Below are 21,955 nucleotides of genomic sequence, written 5' to 3' on the forward strand. Positions count from 1 at the left end.
CAGTTCCCAGAATTGTTTCTGGTCCTTATTTTTAGCGGCTGTTAACATATTGAGCCACAATTCCTCATCCCATGAGGATTTTGCTCTTAGTATTATTTTGTTATAAGCCTTCCTTTTCTCTCTGATTTCTAACGGACCTTCCCCTTTGACAGCATTAATCAGTGCAGTTTTGGCAAGGCGGCATTCCTTGTTATACCAAGGTTCGCCTACGGATTTTGCACTAGTCCTACCAGCACCTTTTTTAGGTTTTTTTGTAAGAATTTCTAATAATTTGCTGAAAAGGGACTTATGTAGATCAATAAATTCTTTAGGGTCGCAGCTATGGGGACAATATGAGTCCAGGGTATCTGCAAAAGTGCAGTAAATATTGGCCAATAGGTCCTCTTTTTCTAACACAAAGGCCCATTTAACCGCCCTACGATTGTTGCTAAGGACAATATTGTCCATTGTGGATGAGGATGCTATACTATGACCTCCCTCCGTATTATCAAGCCCCGTTACCATGCTTGGTAAAAAACTCATTTCTAAAGGGCAATGGTCACTTTCATATCTCTCTTTGACCTTTAGGTCTACTGTAAAGGGCCAAAGGTCAAAGGAGACGATAACATAGTCTAGGTTACTTCCATAATTACGTCTCTTGAATGTAGGGGCTTTCGGGCTGTCTGATGGCATACGGCCATTACATTCTCTCAAGCCATGTGAAGTCAAGAACCTTGTGATCTGTAGAGCCAGTGCTGTACCGGCCACCATACAATTCTCGTTCAGGGCGGGTATTGCATTGGCATTGTCCTCCTCTTCAAACAACGGGGCTATCCCTGAGATTGGTTCAAAATTACAGTTCAGGTCTCCACATAGAATAACACCTGACTCTGTTTTTAGTGAATCCATAAGTGACTCTAACTTCCCTATACATGAGGATTCCTTGTGGGAAGACTGGGGGCTGTTGTAAACATTAAGTAGATAAAACACCCTATTATCCACTGTCGTTACTTCTAGACAAAGAATGTCTGGGGAGTCGGTGTTAATCATTTTAATAACTGATTTAATGGAAACATTGACCCATACCAGGAGGCCTCCAGATGCGCGACCTCTCAGGGAAGGGAAAGCCTCTATTTGATAGGTTTTGTAACCAACCCTGTGCATTTGTACTGTGGCCCATGTTTCCTGCAGTACACAGATGTCAAAGGTGTTCATGTATGCATTCCAGTCAGGGTCATTTAGTTTTGCACGCACCCCTGCAATGTTCCATGAGACGAGTGTAAATAGGGAAGATCCCTCATTCGAATCATGGGGCACAACAGGTATAACGACTGGTGAGCTCCTATTGACTTCATCTGTACCTATAACAACAGAACGTATGTCCACCTTGGGACAGCTATTACCTTCTTTTCGGTGGTGGTATTGGTATCCCAAAGTACATGACACATTTTCATTCCCCCCAGCATCTCTACTTTTTTGACTTGGGGTGAATGATAACAAAAGTGAACCCTCATTTATCCCAGGAGACGCTACAGGTAATGCAACAGGCAATCTATTGTTAATTGTTTCATCACATATTACAGCAGTGTATGGACCTGGCTTCAAACAACTAGATCCTTTTTCCTCAGTACACCCCAAAATACGTGAGACATTTTCAGTACCCCTATTGTCTTCCGTGCTCTTTAAACATCAATCGCACTCCTCCAAGCCACTGAATGCGTCAAACCTATTTGTTAGTTCTAAGGGAGTGAATGGAATGAGATTGGAAATTTTTCATTTCCTCCTGGGTTGTGACTAGTTGGTACGGTGTTCCACCCATGGATCAGAGGGGGTGGAACAAAATGATGCAAATAGGCAGGGTTCCTAGCTACTTCCATGTTTGAAAATTGTGTACTAAAGGGAATGTAGCTGGTTGAGTGTTGAGGGGGGAATACAGTTGATCTTGGGGAGAAATAAGTCAAAGGGCGTGGCACTATGCAGTTGTTTTCGTTGCCATAGGGCCAACTCAAAATATATTGGACCGCCTTTCTGTCCCTAAAGTTTACAACTACAATGTCACCCCCTATGTCCTTTGTTCTTCCACCCAGCCAGGACAGACGGCGAACATGAACTATTTCGCCATTTACGTGATTGGCTTTGGGTATGTACAATGACAGCCAGTGCATTATCTTGTTCTTTAGCTGAAAGTAATCTTCCCGCTTACCACTTGTCAGCTCAGGAACCCCAGTAAGTACCACCACATATGGTAGAGCTTCCGGTGGAAGTTCCGTAGGTGGTGTCCTTCCCTGTCCCCTTCTTACGTGACTAGCCTCGTTCTCTTCGGCTCTAGGGAGTCTGTTTGGGGGGATAGTTGGTTCCCTAGGCTGGATGTTAACTAGGGTATCCGTACAATTAGGTGTTGTAGTTGGTCTACTCATAGATGTTTTTGGTTGTTTTGGGTTGGAGCTATTGGACGGTTTACTAACAGAAGGAGCACCTGTAGTTGGGTGGTTAGGGGCAGCTGAGTTAGCTACTACTAAGTTGTTAACAATAGTAGTGTTAGTAGATTTTACGGCTGCCCCTTCAGTTGAGGGAGTGCACATTAAATTTGAAGCTTTTTGGGGCTGTGACGCATTCTGGGGTCTTAGTGGCCTATCCAGTTGCCCAAGAGCTACCAGGTCCAACTCAATTCTCCCCAGCCTTGATTCCACTCCCTTTAGTCTTTCAGATAGGGCTAGCATGTAGGTTTGCACAATCATTTCAATATTGTCCAAAAGATTCTTCGGAAAGGCTGTCTGCGAACCTTCTTCCATTGGGATGTGAATGATGTCAGGCACTATGACTGATGGGGAAGATGGTATCGTGGGTATTGAAGGGGTTGAGGCAGTTGCCATTGTTTGCTTGCTAGCAGGCTTTTCCAAAGTCATAGTAGTAGCAAGACTAGGTTTCTTCCCAAAGTCAGTGTGGCTTAGCTTGGGCTTATTTGGGTCCATTTTCTTCCGTCTCCTTTTAGAAGGAGGGGGCCCATGTACTTTGTGTGGCAATGGCCTCTGGTTTTTCCCTCTTACTACCTTACCCGGTCTGATTGTGGGGGAAATCATAATTTTTGTGGAGTTAGGTGTACTTGGAGGGGGATGTAGATCAATTTGTGACTCTGGCTGGATTAGCGTGGGTGAAATAGCAGGAGCTAGACATTCCTTAAATAGTAGGGGCACGCTAGGTGTTGGGGACATATTGCCTGTCAGAGTACTGTTCATTTCGTTATCCAGAGTAACAGAAATAATAGGCTCAGACAATGTCCTATTTTTAATACGTTCGATTGAGCGGCGCCGATCTGCCCGCCGCTCAGCAAGTAGTAGTTCTTTATTGCCCTCAGGCGCTATTTTGGAGAAATAGTCATCCAGGGTTCGATTTAGTATGCTCCCATTTTTATCCATGCCGGCAGTAGTAGAGCTGGTAGCAGCTGTAGCCATCATAAAGAAGAACGGTAACTGGAATGGTAGGTGGATCACTACTTACTGTACAACTTGGCCAGGACTTCGGGCCCAGCCCAGCCTCTTCCGGCCTCTGAGGGCCTAAGAGGGCCCGCCCTTTGCCCGGGCTTCGCCCTGGGCGTCCCGCTCACGTCTCGCGTTGCGGGCGGAGTCCTGCTTTGTAGCGCCGCCTGGCGCTGGGTGATGACGTGCTCCAATGCGCGTTAGCAGTGCCCCCTGGGAAGGCGAGTTCCTTCAACCTGCTTCGCTGTTGTTCCTAGCGTCTCAGCAGGGAGGAACCGGCGGGTGGATACGGCCAGGCACGGGGGTCGTCACAGCATACAGGCGAGTTGAAATTCACTCGGGGAAAGCGTCCATACACCCGTCTTACTTTCAGCAGCAATAAGAAGCTATAAGAAGCTATTCATTTTTAAAAAAAAGGTTTCAATAAGCATTTTTATTTTTTAATTGCAAAATGTATATCATGTACCCAATGCTCTGCTCAATAAATAAATACAAAAAGACTGGCTGAGCCTTCCATTCTTCAGAGGAGGTTTCTTTGAGCATTGTTAATTGGGCAGTAGTAACTCCTAATATGTACAGAACTTACGAATTGCAAAAGTGCTTCATATAGTAAAACAGATTATTGTTCTTCAACTGCACTGTTCTACCCGTTTACTTGCTCTTCTTTCTGGAAGAACCCCCGTTGCCAGCCTTATGAAGCTTATTTAAATTCAGAACCCGGCACCACTGTGTCTTCCACAACCCTCAGGGGTTTACCTTTCTCTCAGACAGCTTCCCCTGCCATGCTGTCGCTGTACACAGATCACGTTTATTGCCTTTTTAATTTAGTCATGCTATTCCTCTTCCCACGCAATTTCCCAGCTTTTGCTATATTTGTGCACTCATTCCCCCCTTTTCTTAGAAATGTTTAACAAAAGACTGAGTCTTTTGTACAATTGCTCGTGTGCACAGATTGGCTCCTATGTTGCTGTTTCGGTGCCAAGTGAACGCTTCTTGGGGTTGGCAGACTTCACAACACTACAGATGCCAGGTCTTCTGCACAGCCCTTCCCCTTATGGTCTTGTATTGACGTACCAGCCCACATGCTGCAGTCGATTCGGTGAGAGCTGTGAAATCGTGTAGTTCCATAAAAGGGTTTCCGCAGAGAAAGCCCAGAAAATCTCTTCTGAATTTCTGCGTAACATTTTAAATAGAAAATCAGAGGCCACCTGATTGAACTGCAATGTGTATGTAAAATGTATATGTGTGTGCGTGTGTGTCCCTATAGAGTGGAAACCCAGAAGATTTATTAAGTGATCATGGTTAGATGTGGAACTTCCCTGAAGTTTTAGAGTAATTTAATTTTTTTCAAGAATGTGCAGTGTAGGGATGACCTCTTACAGTGTATATCACAGTGTAATTTTAATATTTGCCCTAAAGATGTTTTCCATGCTGTTCATCACAGTAAGGTCTGTGGTGTATTTTACAAAACAAAGGCGGTTGGTACATGCACTGTGTAGAAGGTGGCTTATCGCTGACTAATGCACACAAATCAACCTTTACATTGTAAATTGTTAGTCTTATGAGTTTTTGCAAGGGTGTTCTAGTTAAGGAGAAATAACACAAAACACCTTTTTCACTTGGTGGTCCAACTTTAAAAATAATGTGAACCCATTAAGATAACTAATGGCTATTTGTTTCTTACAAGAGTGAATATAAGAAAAAAATTGGTGAAAGCCGCTAAATGTAGAGGAGTTAAAATATATGCAATCTCTCTTGTATAATAGCAATACATATCCAGTATCTGTTAATTACTTTTAAAGGATTGGTCTAATTAGTCATTAATGATGTCATTAAACATGTCATGAGAGATGTGATATGTGAGCTCATGAGCAGTGTGTTTTTTTCATTTTTAATCGTAAGTGCTTACCTAATTTCTGCACCTAACTGTAACTTCAGTATAACCTTTGATTTTTCAGTGAACTTTCAGGATTTTCTCAAATGTATAGTAAGATCTTATTACCTAACCTAACCATAATGTAATTTTCTCCTTAATTTATTTCAGTGAATTTCTATGTTTTTTAAATCATATTCTATTTTGAGCATGTGATTATTTCTCAGCTATCAACCAAGCCCTCCACAGCACACATTTGTCAGTTGAGCAGAACAGGGGGATGGGTGGCCAAGCGTTGCACTCAACCCACCATGGGTAACCCCCCAAAAATAAATGAAAGTGATTGAACTTTGCGACCAAGCCCTCCATAAATGGCCAAGCACCCCGTTCCGCATGACCAATGGCCAGGCCTTGTACCCAACCCCCAGTGGTTTACCTGTGCCCAATCCCCCACGGATAGCCAACCTTCCACCTACTGCACAGTCTTTGCCTGTGCAAAGCAAGGGGTTGGCATATGACCTGGTGTCTGTCCAGGCCCTTTACCTAGCCCCACATGGAACCCCAACCCCCCCACCCCCACTGTGCACAGACGTAGCCCATTTACAGAGGTGGGCCAACCCCACTGCACATGGCCTCAACAGCGACTGTTGGTCACAGGGTCTGATACCAGACCCTTTCTATGTTTTTGAAAATAAGGTTTGGATCCGTAGTTCTAGGAGGATTGGTGGACACACCAAGGAGGGCCCTAGTGGGTACCATGGATCCAGCTGCTGTATCAGCAATTCTTGTGACAACATTTACATTGCTTTCATTTTAAACCCAGTGGACCACTTTGAAATCTGTCTGCATAGGCCTGGTTGTCATGGCTCATCCCTGCCCACAAATGAGCCCCACAGTACTAGCAAATCAGAAAAAACATATTTGGGACGTTAAGAATGCGTCAGTACTGTATCACTAGAAATCTTAACTTTTAATCCCTTCATCCCCTTCCGAGGCATCATTTTAAATTATAATTTCTCGAAAACTACTAAATGGATTTACAACTAATAACAAAAGGCATGCTTTCTGAATAAAATTCAAGCTTCACGCCAAATGTGCTATAACTCCGTTCAGGAGTTTCTTTCCGTATTAGGAGCAAACATTCCGATGTGAATTAAAATAAGAAGTTTATTGTTTCATGCAGATTTGTGAAAGAGTGGCAAAGTTATTTAGAAATTAAATTGGCATGGAAAGTCTGACTTAACTATAACTACACTCCACGATCACTGCCAGTGTTAAAATGATGGTTTGTTTCACCTCCGTGCAAGTTATGTATTGCGGGTCTAAAAATAACTTGTGAATTTCAATGGTTTTCTGGTTTCAAATATATATAGGCTTTAAGTACATTTCTAACATATATATATATATATATTTATATATTTGTATTTATATTGCGATTTTGCACAGAGTATATATGTTTACAGATCTTGTCTTTTTTAACGTGTATATAGGATATAACATTTTTATGACATAACAATTAATTTTGTATGGAAAGTTTTTAAGTATTTATACTTTTATAACTAAAAATGCCTATTTTGCACAGGATGTAAAGATCTATAATTTACACAATTCAGCAGTTTGCACTTTGCACTTTATATGAGAGACTGTTTTAGACCATAAACATGCATTTATGCAGATATAATCCTGTGTTACAGTATCCATTGTGTAAATGAATTACCAATTTGACTTTTGGGCATTCAAAACAACATTGCAGCCTCACTCTAGAAGATGTATAACAAAAACCGTAATAGTAACTCTTCTATGTCTTTTACTATCACATGGTGTGCACCAGCAATTTAAAAAACCAGGCATGTAGGGTAATCTGTGACTGTGAACAAGGGCAACTGCCCGAAACGCGTCAGTCTCGTATGCTGCCTCTGCCTTAAGAAAATAAAAAGAACTTGCCTTTACTTTGGGACTCGTGTCGTTTTCTGGGTCTGGGGCTCCAGATTTCAGTCTTCGTGCTTTGCCTGCATATATTTATATATATATATATATATATATTTATTTATTCAACACAGTGCAGGGACCCTTTTGGAAGCAGCCACACACAAACTCAGTGACGTAACGAACTCCTTTATTTCAAAAACTTGCCAGCAGGGTTTCAAAGGTGACGCTCTTCATACTAGTCAGCTGCCAAATACATTTCAAGAGCAAAGGCTCTCTTCGTCAGTGGCAAAATTTCATCACCTGCTGGAGCTCTCCCCCTTTATACTCAGTCCCCGCCCTCTGGGCATGAGCAGTCAGTGGCGTTTCTGTGATCTGAAGTCCTCTTATCAGGTAGGGTGTTCCCAGCTAAATGGATGCAAATTTAAACCCAAGTGGGTATGAAGGCACATCTCCGTTGTCTGCCTGACTTGATTTTTAGTTCATGATGGAGTGTTCAAGAGGCTACCCCTGCAGTGCCCCCAGACGTTCGCGTCCACATTACCCTCAGTAGTTTAGAGGGCTGGCTCTGTGTCAACAGCGGGCTGCCTTCCACGACCGGGGCGGCCGTCTTAAATCCAACACAGTGCAGGGACCCTTTTGGAAGCAGCCACACACGAACTCAGTAACAAACTCCTTCATTTCAAAAACTTGCCAGCAGGGTTTCAAAGGTGACGCTCTTCATACTAGTCAGCTGCCAAATGCATTTCGGGAGCCGAGGCTCTCTTCGTCAGTGGCAAAATTTCATCACCTGCTGGAGCTCTTCTCCTGTATACTCAGTCCCCGCCCTCTGGGCGTGAGCAGTCAGTGGCGTTTCTGGGATCTGAAGTCCTCTTATCAGGTAGGGTGTTCCCAGCGAAATGGATGCAAATTTAAACCCAAGTGGGTATGAAGGCCCATAGTAAGCAGAACACTCCAGACGGCTTTAATTTAAGTTTATTTGTGCTTTCATCAATCCACTTGGAATGCTTTATTGTTTCCCTCCACAAAGGCAAAATGGGATAGACCCGAACCACACCGAGTCTTTCCTTGGTAGTAACCTTATTGTTTACTTGTCTACTTCAATACACAGCAGCACTGTAAAAACTAACAATGTAAATTAAATGTATGTTGTGTTCTTTTTCAATTTGAATAGTATTGCCAAATAATGAACTCAGCCCACTTTTCCATCAGCAAAGTCTGTTGTCCATTACCATAGGTATGACGTGAATACCAGGTGACATTGTATATTATGCACGTAACGCAGTTCACTCGTTCTCGTGATATATATATATATATATCCAGGGCGTAATCAGTTTTTAGCACGTTAATAATATGCTATGAATGTTCAGCTGTTTTATTCCCATTGCTTGCAAAATGTAAATAAGCGAAATGTTAATTGTAAATAGCGCGATTTCATCGTTCCAAGATGGCGCTTTCATTTGACCCTTTGAACCTTCCTTTGTTTCAATGACTTTTGCCTTATTTGTTGCTGCACTGCCGACGCCAGCTGACACTGACGAAGGCAAGTGCTGAAACGCGTCTGACTTTATCTTTCTGCGCCAAATAAACCTACTTGGTTTTCACCTGCTGTGAGTGCCGTCTTGTTGCTTTCTGCTGCCGGTCCTCGGTAGCAGAGTTGCGGAGCTCTAAATATATATATATATATATATATATATATATAGATATATACATATATCTATATATATATTCACTGAAAAAACCATAGGTTATAGGCCATATATAGTTAGGAATTTGCATTTACAAAATCTTGAAAATTCACTGAAAAAACCATTGGTTATAGACCATATATAGTTAGGGATTAGCCTTTTCAAAACCTTATTTTACTCACACAAAACCATTGAAATTTCATATATAGTTAGTTCCACTAACTATATATCGCGCACCCGCAATCCACTGCTGATGATGTCACATATTACATCATTCATGACATGGTTAGTGACATCACTGATGACATCACTGATGACATCTCAAATGACATCACTGATGACATCACTGATGACAACATCCAGTGACTGTATGTTTTTGTAAAGTTAAAATATGACTTACATATTGAAGAATGAGTGGATGTATAAGTGTCTGGATGAAGGATTTAGTAGGTGCATGACCGACTGTATGAGTGAGTGATTAAATGTGTCTCACTGAGTGCATGGGTTAGTGACTAAACTGTTTTAATTTGTGCATCATTATATCTGTTGTTCTACAAACTGCTGCATATGTTGATCAGTAGCTATATGAGTAACTGTATGGGTTATTCATTGGTTGTCCAAGTATTTGTATGGGAAACTGAGTGTGTGTGTATGGGTGGCTGGGAGGTGTGTGACTCTGTACATAGATGTGTGAGTAGTTGATTCACTATATGTATGGGTTCAAAAGTGCATGTGGAAACAGCTGTATGGGCGGTTGACTGTGCATGAGTGTATTAGTGAGTGAATGGATATCTCAGTGCTACATGTCAAAGTAAGTACATATGTAAAACACAGTACATGTGAGAGTTGACATATATAAATAACTGTGCATAAGAGCCAGTGAATGTGTGAGTGGCTGTATGGATCATTGTGAACATGTATCAGGGATTGTATAAGAGAGTAAAGTAAATATGTGTTAGTATATGTTTGAATAAGTAAGGTGTGTATAACTGTATAGTTGAGAAAATGGAGGTGTGATTGATTTTTTGCATAACTGACTAGGTGTGTGAGTAACTCCATGGATGAGTGACAGTCTGTGACTGTCTGTTTACACTGATTGTATCTAAGGTTATATTAGAGTCTGAAGAGGTTCATGGTATTATCACATGAATGATATCATCAGTGATGTGATCAGTCATGTCAAATGAGATGTTATCAGTGATTTTATCAGTGATGTCATTTGAGATGTCATCAGTGATGTCATTTGAGATGTCATCAGTGATGTCATTTGAGATGTCATCAGTGATGTCATCAGTGATGTCACTAACCATGTCATGAATGATGTAATATGTGACATCATCAGCAGTGGATTGCGGGTGCGCGATATATAGTTAGTGGAACTAACTATATATGAAATTTCAATGGTTTTGTGTGAGTAAAATAAGGTTTTGAAAAGGCTAATCCCTAACTATATATGGTCTATAACCAATGGTTTTTTCAGTGAATTTTCAAGGTTTTGTAAATGCAAATTCCTAACTATATATGGCCTATAACCTATGGTTTTTTCAGTGAATTTCATTGGTTTTTTAATAGCAAATATCAAAAGCTGTAAAATGTCAAGTACGTGATAGGTAAAAACTTTTTCGTGTTTATGCACGCTGATGTGCTTTGAACGCTGCCCCCCTCCCCTCTTTTCTCTTAGTAGTACTCTCTCTTTGCAGATAGTGAAGAGTAGTTAACGCAGGCCTTTACCCCCGTTGTAATCCGTCGTGCCTGCTTGTCTCTCCATTTGATTGATTGTTATCCAAGCATTTACTGTTTTACAATTGATTCTCTTTGGTTCATTCTCTATTTACAAACAAGCACAAAGTCGCAATACTCTGTTTAGTCTTTGCAGATAGTGAAAAATCGTGAAAAATCGTGTAAAAAAATAAAAGTAATCGAGCAAAATCAGTAGGCCACTAATTGGATCTCTTTTTGACCTCGCTAAAATAGAAACATTAGGAACAACCCTTCATGAGAAATACGAAAATAGTGAGATGAACTGAGCTCCACACCATGAGGGCTGCAAGACAGCTCGGCTCCGTCACCCACCCCGCCCAAAATAACGTCAAACCCTATGCAAATATTAAAAATATAGACAACACACCAGCAAAGTAACAGGGTAAAACATTTTATTAAATAACTATTTACATTACGTTGGTTTATGAGATGATGTCAGTAGTGGACCGATGTGTGAATAGGTCGGAAGCAGCACAAGGCGCCAAGATCCGGATGGCAAGTCCTGGATGTTGGGTGCCATAGTTCAGAGTTCTGAGTTTGAGCCTTTTTCAATGCCTGTTTTTTGTTGTTTCCCCTCCATCCAAAACAAAAAAAAAATATAAAACTGTGCAAAAATACAAAAAAAATCAAAAAATGTTTAGAAAAGCAGTGCTTGTAAGACTGTCTGAAGCTTATTTCCACCTACTGCAGCTTCACTATTCTCAAAGTAAGTGAGGGTCGTTTGTGGACCTGACTGCATTTGAAAACAATGTTATATGGTACCTCCCTAAACCGCTTGACGGAGGCCCCCGAGGGGCGGTGTGATGGCACGGACTCGGAGAAGACGCTTGGTTCCGACCCCCTCCCCAAGTCTTATAGCACTGGTGTAGCCTGAGATCGCCCCCGACATAGGCGGCCGGCTCCCGGGGTCCGGCGGAACTTTTTGCCTTTTGATGACTCTTCTATTCTGGACTTTGTCCCACAATCCGTTTGACCTGAAGACACGCTGTAGTGGGGCGCCCCTTTACCGTTTTAGTTGCCATTCCGCCCGCTTTTGCTACACTGTGCCTCTTCCGCCATTGAGCTGTTTACCGCCCGCTCTTGCGACTACAGCGTCTCGCTCACCATGTAGTTGAGTTGCTCCCGCTCTTGCGGTGCAGCGATAGGCGACTGCCACAGGACTCTCAAAATGGCGGCCGACTCTTCGGTTTTGGGCCTGGTCCACTAAAATGGCCCTGGGACACCTTGGAACTCGGACGCTTCCCTGATAGGGCTTGGGTCCCATTCTCGAAAGCGTCCCCTCAGCCGTGAAGATTCTACAAAAGTCTTGGGGGCCCCCGACTCCCGCAGGCTTCTGGTGGGGAGCGGCTGCCATGTCTGCTCGTGCAATGGCCACGACGGAGCTACGAGATGGTAGTGCTCTCATGCTGACGCCAGCTTTAGTCTGAAACATCCAGAAACACTGTCGACTACCAACTCGATCAGTTCCGGTAGCGCCCTAACATGACCCGGTAGAGAAGAACTTGCCCTCCCCTCTTTGACTGATGGTTCTTGTTGCCTGTCCCCTCTGTTGTCATTTAACAGAACTTTTTGGACTGCTGAAAGGGGTTGTGTTCCGAACGCTGGTTGGTGGAGACATTTTGACTATATTCTTGACCTACGTTGTCGCGTAATGCGTTATATGACACGCCGCGTTAGCGCACCCGGAAGTGATCCGGGGCGCGGGGCGCGCAGCGCAGCGCGTAACGTAAGCATAACAGGTCATGTGACTTGTTAATAAAACTTTTCATTGGTTCATTTTACTTTTGTTATTTTAATGATGAAAAGCTTGGTCATATGACCTAAAAATTACGCTTTTTATTGGTTTTGAACATTATTTTTTTTTAAACATATATGTTATAATATTCCAGGCTAATGTACTTTCCCGGGAAATTTACAACTGTCATGCAAGTAAAATATATTCCTTTTTCGAGAAAAAGGGCGTTTCTTCGTTCCATGACGGAGCCGTTGAGTAAAAGAGACTCGGCCTGCTGTCTTAGTCGCCGATACGCCTGATTATCAGATTCTTATCGATCACTTTATGTTGCAGGAGTGAAAAACACAACTGCCCTTGACCATTTATCTTTACTGCGTTCCTACATATTATACCTTTTATCCGTCATGTAATTGGACTGCTTTATTTCACTTGCCTTTTACTGATTCGAAAACAGTGACTAAAAGTAAAAACTTTACCAATGTAAATACTACTACCATGTTTTGTTTTAAAAACCTTTATTGTGAAAATGTCAGTATACAAATACGGGCCTATAACCACGTGGGCCGGCCACGGAGCAAACTGAAATCGTATATGATGAGGAGACATTTACATTATAGAGGAACGTAACGAGCGAGCCATTAGGTTGCAAGAACTAAGATGTCTAACAGTTGCGGAATCGGTGGACGTACATTTTGTAATTAAAATACGACAGGGCCACTTACAAAAAAGTTATCTAGATATACATTTGCGTGCAAGTACCATGGGTGACGTTAATTCGAACTTTCAATAGTACAGTAATAAATAACACATCAGAACTTAATATCAATAGGGATGTCGAAATATTCAATCAATTCTCGTCCCCGCCCGCCATGAGCATCAAAACTGCATTCATATCTCGTGATATCAAGGTTGTTCAACCAGTACACAACAAGGAGTTACGAGTCCCATTTATACCGGCGCCATTTTGGGCGAGGCCGGGCAGGTCCAAGATATAGTCAAAATGTCTCCACCAACCATCGGCCAGACCAGAACCCCTTTCGGCCCTTTATGCTACAAGATGGTGTCTTCCATTCAGAAAATATTGTTGGCAGCATTTTGAAAGGAAAGATAAACAGCCGTTCTCCTAGTGAGTCTCACATTGTTACATTTAGGAAGAATGTTGAAGAGTAATGTGTGGAAAATCTGAAGCCATTTTTCTACAAACTCTCAATCAGCCTTGGATGGAAAAAAAAATCCTGAAGAATGTACAAACTGAAAACCAATTTTTGTCTGTATAGCATCAACAGCAACGCTTGAGTCAGCTTTGTGTCAAGCCGCCATTTTCATTCAATCAATAGCGTCCCCCTGCACACATTCAGGGACCTGGTCGTGTCTTCAGGTGAAACGGATTGTGGGACAAGAAGCAGAAAGGAAAAGGAAAAAAGTTCCGCCGGACCTCGGGAGCCGGCCGCCTATGTCATGGGCGATCTTTGGCCACACCAGGGCAATAGTGAAGCTGCAGCAGGTGCAAATAAGCTTCAGACAGTCTTACAAGCACTGCTTTTCTAAACATTTTGTGATTTTTTTGTATTTTTGCACAGTTTTATATATTTTTTTTGTTTTTGATGGAGGGGAAACAACCAAAAACAGGCATTGAAAAAGGCTCAACAGTGCAGGGCGCCTTGTGCTGGTTCCGACCTATTCACACATCGGTCCACTACTGACATCACCTCATAAGCCAACCGGGCACCCCACGCCGATTTTCGGCACAGCATTGTAAGATGGCCACACCAGTGCGGCAACTTGCTGGACACCACCTCGGTGCCATCCGGATCTCGCCGCGTTCGAGTCACTGTACCGCAAGAGTGACCGGAACTCAGCTGGACACGCCGTCTTTCGGCGCAGCATTGTAGGATAGCCACACCAGTGCAGCAACTTGCTGGACACTAACTCGGTGCCATCCGGATCTCGGCGCGTTGTGCTGCCTTCGGCCTATTCGCACACCGGTCCGCTACTGACGCCGCCTCACGTGCCAACGGATTTTCTACGCTTTTTGTAGCCCTATGCCGCATAACAGGTCATGTGACTTGTTTATAAAACTTTTCATTGGTTCATTTTACTTTTGGTTTCCTAAAGATGGAAGGCTTGGTCATATGACCTAAAAATAACACTTTTCATTGGTTTAGAACAATTTTTTTTCCCAAACGATGAAAGCCCCACCTTGTTTCTGGATGATTCAGACTGAAGCTGGCGTCAGCATGAGAGCACCACCATCTCGTGGCTCCGTCGTGGTCATTCCGCGAGCAATCATGGCAGCCGCTCCCCACCGGAAGCCTGCAGGAGTCGAGGGCCCCCAAGACTTTTGTAGAATCTTCACGGCTGAGGGGACGCTTTCGAGAATGGAGCCCAAGCCCTAGCAGGCAAGCGTCCGAGTTCCAAGGTGTCCCAGGGCCATTTTAGTGGACCAGGCCCAAAACCGAAGAGCCGGACGCCATTTTAAGAGTCCTGTGGCAGCCGCCTATCGCTGCACTGCAAGAGTGGGAGCAACTCAACTACATGGTGAGCGAGACGCTGTAGCCGCAAGAGCGGGCGCAACTCAGCTGGATGGCCGCCACCTGGGGAGGCCCGTTCATGCCGCCTCCCCCACGCCCCCCCCCCGGGCCGCCCCACGCCAATTTTCGGAGCAGCATTGTAGGATACCAAAACCATTGCGGCAGTTTACTGGACATCACCTGGGTGCCATCCACATCTCAGCGCGTTCTGCTGCCTTGGGACTATTCGCACAACAGACCGCTACTGACGAGGCCTCCCCCCGCACCACCCGGGACGCCCCACGCTGTTTTTCTGAGCTGCATTGTAGGATCCCAAAAACCAGTGCGGCACCCAGGTGACATCACCTGGGTGCCGTCCAGAACTCAGCACGTTGTGCTGCCTTGGGACTATTCGCACAAAAGACAGCTTCTGACCATTGTTGCTTTTTTTTTGTCAAAAATGTTTAAATGTTTGTTACAGTTTTTGTTCCGTTCGTTATATTTAAAAGTTAATAAAGTTTTATAATCCTACTTTGTTGGAGTGCTATATATTTTTAAAAAATCGGGTGAATGGGGCCTTGAATCGGGTTATTGTCATGTGTGGGCTTTGCAAGTGTACTGCTACAGGATCGGACATTTCAAACTCAAATGCACGTTCTTTTTCTTACCTTTCCGAAGCATGGAGCGCAATAGCAGGCAGAGAAAGGGTGATGCAAGTGTTGAACACTGCCTGGCCTGGCAAGTTGCTGGCAGTGCCCCCCCCCCGCCCGCTCCTGAAAGAGGACACACACACACCGCCGCCCGAGTACTTCACAGATCTTTAAAAGACCATGCGCTTGTTCATGAGGCTTAAATGGTTTATCACCCCTTCTAGAACTACTGCATCGACCCTCTGACGTTTCCTGGAAGAATTACCACGTAACACAATACCAAGCCTTGTCAGCTGAAACCCCCGAGGAATCGTGGGGCATATTATCAAGGGGGTTTATCTCCGCTTTTTTGGCTTTAAAAGCCAAGAAAGCGGAGATAAAATTATCTCCCTATTACCAAGCTGTCGCTAACACCAGTTAGTGACAGCTAAAAGGAGATAGCGACCATCTTGGGCCCCGCTTTGCATGTCAGTGATATTTATCACTAATGACATGCAAAGTGGGCGTGCCAAGATGTTAGCGACTGGAAACAGTCCCTAACATCGCTATCTCCTATTACCAACTTTTGGAGATATTCGCGCTAAGCGCGAATATCTCAAAAAGCTAACACCTGCCCTGAGCAGTTCTTAGCCATGTTATCCAATGGGAGGTGGATAACATGGCTAAGAGCATTTGCTCGATAATGCATGAATATCGCTGACTTTTCAGCGATATTCATGCATTGCGGCCGTTTTTTATCGCATTTGCGATAAACCTTGCTAATAGCAAGGTTTATCTGCGATAAAAATCGCCGATGTGCGGCGATAATTTTTGTCTCTAAACAAGTTAGAGACAAAAATTATCGCTAGTTGTTGGTAATATGCCCCCGGGTTTTTGCTTGCAGAAATCGGGAGGCGGGAGACTAGCACTGAAATCAGTAGTCTCACGCCTGAATCGGGAGGGTTGGCATGTCTGGATTCTCTACAGCTGGGGCCATAAACTACATCCGCAGGGCTAGGTGATAGCCTGGGACCGGCCTGGCATCTAAAATGGCTGCCGTGCACGACAAAATTGTGGCATTGGAAAAAAGGCAAGATGGCGCAGACAATGTTTATCAATAAGGATTCATTTATAACAAAATATTTTATCGCACTGACAAATTGGCGGTCAACACTTCCTGATTTCCATCGAATCGAACGTTAACAGACGTCACAAAAAAAAAAAAAGCTCACGCACAGCCGCTGGAAGACATGTATCAACATATATGAGCCTCCTCAGCCACCCTCAGAAAACATAAGGGATTAGGATACGTCTCCCGCACCCCCTTATACCTAGTAATTTAATTAAAACGAAGCACAAAATGGCGAATTCCCGTTTCGCTACCAGTTTGCAGCCCAGTTCGCGGCCCGTGAAGCGCTTCTACCGTGAACATTTTTTTTTTTTAATTTTCCCCACGGGACCCTTTAATAACCCCAACAACATTCCTAGGGGGTCAAGAAGGGTATACCTTGCCCCCTTTCATTAAATTCCCCCTTCGTTTTTCACCTCTTCTTCTCTCTCGATCCTACCGAGAGATAAGATGGCGGCCGCTCAGGACTGTTTAGAATGTTGACAGACACCGGGGAGCCAATCAGCTTCGCATCGCAAAGTTCCGTTTCGCGAAAAGTAAGCAGACCGGAGCGCAGCCCGGAGCGCTGTTACAGATATATATCTTGTTTTGAACGTTAATTTCTCAAAATCCACTGGAGCACATATATTGAGACCTAGCAAAGGCACATCGGGCTAACAGTCCCTACAATTTTGCCAAGTTTCGTGCAAATCCATTCAGCCGTTCGAGCTAAAAGTGAGGCCAAAGGCCCTATGGAAATTAACATGGGAAAAACGCGTTTTGGGACCCCCCTTTTTTCTCGGCCCCCCCTTGACGAAACCCCCCCAAATTTTCAGGGGCTGCTCAGAAACAAAATGTGCCATTTTCCTGAAAATTTCAGCTGATTCCGTCCACAAACGCCAAAGTTATTAGACATAGAATTTTCAAAAGTCCCATAGAGAAAAAATCCTAACTATATATACCTACTGGCGAGACGCCAGTAGGTAATATATATATATATATATATATATATTAGGGTGTGATAAATCAAAAATTAACTTCACCATAACCTTCATTGTTTTAGTATATTGCTGAAGTGCACTATATCCAACTCCGATGAAAGTATAGCCTACAGAGACCCGCAACCTGTAATGGCAGCTGCAAGAGAAAATATTCTCTTGCAGTCGACCAATGAGAGGTTTAGGGTCTGTGGACATAGCTTTGGTCTCATTATCCTATATCGATGACAGGAGAGACAGCTCTCCTGTCCAATCACTTTTGCATATTTTTAAATTTAGGTCCTTGAACAGGCCTCAAACAGGGGTGTAGCTTTGTCATTAAGACTGGAGGGGTGTTAGCTTCAGAAATGCCCACAATCACGCTGGCATATAATGTTAAAATACATTATACGTAAAGCAGGGTGCACGATAGGGGCTTAAGAGGCAGTGGAAAGGGAGAAGAATGTAGATTTATAGGAGTACTAATTGACAGAAACACAATATTTTGTAAAATAATCAACATTTTTATGGCTTTCAAAACTGAGATGAGCGTTGTGTGTGTGTGTATGTATGTGCATGCAAATCTCCTAGGTGAAAACGACAGACACCTTACTACACCTGACTGAAAGCACCTGTACCCAACTATTCATCAGAAAATACATTTATTAAGGGAGTGTAACAAACCAAACACCCCCCTGAAGCTATGCCCTTGGCCTCAAACCTGGGTTCAAGAACAGTTTGAGGACTCACTGGAGAAGGTATACAACAGCGTTAACCCTTTAGAGCGCACATAGTACCTTTTTTTAAATGAAAATATCTCAAAAACTACCAAAAAGACTAACGTTTTACTATCGTGCCAAGTTTGGCACACATGAGTTCAGTGTTATTTGTTATAGCAGTGAGCAATGTCAGCTAAAATGGACAAATGCGTCATTTTGAACCCTTATGTTTTTCCCATCAAAACTTGTTGGCAAAACCATATCTGCGTACACTAATCAAGTGCCAAATTTGGTGCTAATGGGGACTTATGTTATAGATAAATCAAAAAAAATTCTTTTCAGACACAAATGCTTGAAAGTTGAAAGGCATATTTTAATTTGCCTACCTATTATCACTGAGTTACAGCTGAAAAGGAATTTTAGACGCTGGTCCCCCTGGATAGATCGTAACCAAATGGAGCACTCTCTTAGAGTATGCAGCGCAATGTGCTGTAGCGAAATTACCTGAAATCACAGCACAATTAAGCAAGATTATGTGCAAGCAGTGTAACCCAGCATTTAGTGCTATTTTCTTAAACACAAAATGCACACTCAGGGCCAGAGTGGACCCAAGGATACATTTTACGCTATAAAAAAATATAGTGCCTAATGCAACAGAACTCTAACAATAGCAGCCAACATCCTGCTATGTTCATTGTTCCTGTGCTCCTGCAGTAGGATGTTTGTGCCAGATTGCTCATATTTACACAAACGGGTGCAATCATGTAATTTTCGGTAATTTCACATCAAAAGAGTAACGCAAAATTATCAAAATGACTTCTAGAACTACAGCACAATTAAAATTAAATAAAAATGTCAACCAGGTCTAATATACATCTATTTATTCAGATTTTCCCTGTAAATTTAAATATTCAGCTGTTTACTAGTAGGGCTGTTTCTGGAAATCTAAAATGTTCTTAGATTCCGGAAATCTTTATGAATTCCCAAACAGTTAGAAATCATAAAATGCAGGAGGAACCTTATGGTATGATTGAATGAAACCCATTGACTATGTCATAACATGGGGATTATGACTATCAAGGAAATGGAGGATACAAACTACGAATAAAAGATCAGGACTTCAACACATACAGGGCAGACAATGCATTTTGTACATTAGCAATCATCACGGGACACCCAAAAAATAAGTTAAAAAGTGGATATCTCCTACAGATATCAACTTATATGGACATTGATGTTGAACAGTCACACCTTTTGTCTTGCATTGTAGCACAGACACTAAAAAAGACATAACAGGATAGAGGACAATCATGTATCCAAATGAGAGTAACAAAACTGACCGTGATGCATCTAACGAAATTGACACAACAGCCACCCCATACACCATGCGGTAAATCAAGACCAGAAGATTGCTAGCAGTTCACATATGCTGATATGTACTACCTGAAAGACAGGGCTACAATGCCTTAATAGATTCACAATAAATGTCTGCACACTCCACTAGGGACTCCTGGAAATCTTTACTCATGTAGCACATTTATCACAACTACGGGCCTCATTATGATGTTGGGCGGAAACTTTCTGCCCGACACGCCTCGGTTACCGAACGACAGACTTGCGGTTGGTGGTTCCGCACACCAACCGGCAACCTAAACGCATCCAGTTGACCCTTCAAGGCTTGACTGTAAATAGATGGACTTTCACAGTAGCCCTGAGGAGCGCGTTTAAACCGGAAGCTACGTCCACCGAGAGAGAAACCGAAAAGGTCCCAGCTACTGCATCATGGTTTTCGGTGATTGACTTGAAAAATGCGTTTTTCAGCATCCCGATTGCCGAAGAGAGCAGGGACCTTTTCGGTTTCTCTCTCGGTGGACGTAGCTTCCGGTTTAAACGCGCTCCTCAGGGCTACTGTGAAAGTCCATCTATTTACAGTCAAGCCTTGAAGGGTCAACTGGATGCGTTTAGGTTGCCGGTTGGTGCGGCTTTAATCCAATACGTCGATGACTTATTGGTGGCTGCCGATACTCAGGACATTTGCAAAATTGCTACGGTGTCATTGCTGCAACATCTCTGTGAGTTAAATCACAAGGTGTCACCTTCTAAACTCCAATATTGTTGTCAAGAAGTAACCTATCTAGGTCACTTATTGTCAAAGGAGGGAAGGAGATTGACCCCGGAGAGAATTGCAGCGATTGCGCGAATGGCTGTGCCGAAAACCCAAAGAGATGTGCGTGCCTTTCTAGGTATCACGTCGTACTGTAGGCAATGGATTCCAAATTTTTCATTGCTAGCGAAACCATTGGTGGCTCTTACGTGCAAGGATGTTTCAACTCCTTTACCATGGACGGATGAATGTCAGAACAGTTTTTCTGAATTACGTGCTTCATTGTGTTCGGCTCCTGTGTTAGGTACCCCTGACTACGGTAAGCCGTTCACGTTATATGTTCACGAGAGGGAAGGTTGTGCTTTGAGTGTTCTGACGCAACCTTTTGGTGGTAAGCAGCGTCCATGTGCATATTTTTCCTCGACCTTAGACCCAGTAGCTAGAGCATTGCCGAGTTGTTTACGAGCAACAGCGGCAGCTGCGGTCTCCATCCGACAATCAGCGGGATTGGTCATGGATAATATGCTTACGGTGATGGTTCCGCATGCAGTCGATACTCTTTTGAATCGAACGAAAACCCAGCACTTGACGAGTGCGAGGTTGTCTGGGTACGAATTGACGCTCTTGGCAAGCCATATTCAGATAAAGCGTTGTAATGTCCTAAATCCGGCAACTTTGTTACCAATTAGTGCAGAGTCAGATGAAGTAGCAGAACATGACTGCTACTTGAGGACTGAAGAGGAAACGAAAGGTCGAGTGGACCTTAAAAACACCCCATTGGAAGATCCGGATGGCACTCTGTATGTGGATGGGTCATGTTTTAAGTTGCCGAATGGCGATGTGACTACTGCTTATGCTGTTGTAACGTTGAACACTGTTGTTGAAACTGCAAGGTTGAATCAGAATTCTGCCCAGGCTGCAGAGCTGATTGCTCTTACTAGAGCATGTGTGTTGGCGAAAGGGAAACGTGTGAATGTGTACACTGATAGTCAATACGCTTTTGGTGTAGCGCATAGTTTTGGACGATTGTGGCGAGAGCGTGGTTTCTTGACATCGCACGGTACGAAGATACAGCATGGCCAGCTTGTGAACGATCTTTTGGATGCATTGACTTTGCCTACACAAGTTGCGATTGTTAAGTGTAGTGCGCATCGTAAAGTGACGGATGATGTTGGTCGTGGTAATGCGTTTGCGGATGAGACTGCTAAGGAGACTGCCCGGAACCTTAGCACTCGAATGTATGTGACGAGTTCGGTTAGGTGGCCTACAGAATCGAGTATGTGTGAAGATACTATTGAGAGTGTGAAAGCAATTCAGAATGAGGCCACTGAGACTGAAAAGACGAAGTGGAAAGAAAGTACGGGAAAGTTGGATGCGAATGGTTGTTGGATTGATTTGTCGGATCAGAAAAGATGGATGTTGCCTGATGCGTATGTGCTGGCCGTTGTGACAATGGCACATGGGTTAGCA

The sequence above is a fragment of the Lissotriton vulgaris genome, chromosome 12 (assembly GCF_964263255.1).
Source record: "Lissotriton vulgaris chromosome 12, aLisVul1.2, whole genome shotgun sequence".
In the NCBI taxonomy this organism is placed as follows: domain Eukaryota; kingdom Metazoa; phylum Chordata; class Amphibia; order Caudata; family Salamandridae; genus Lissotriton; species Lissotriton vulgaris.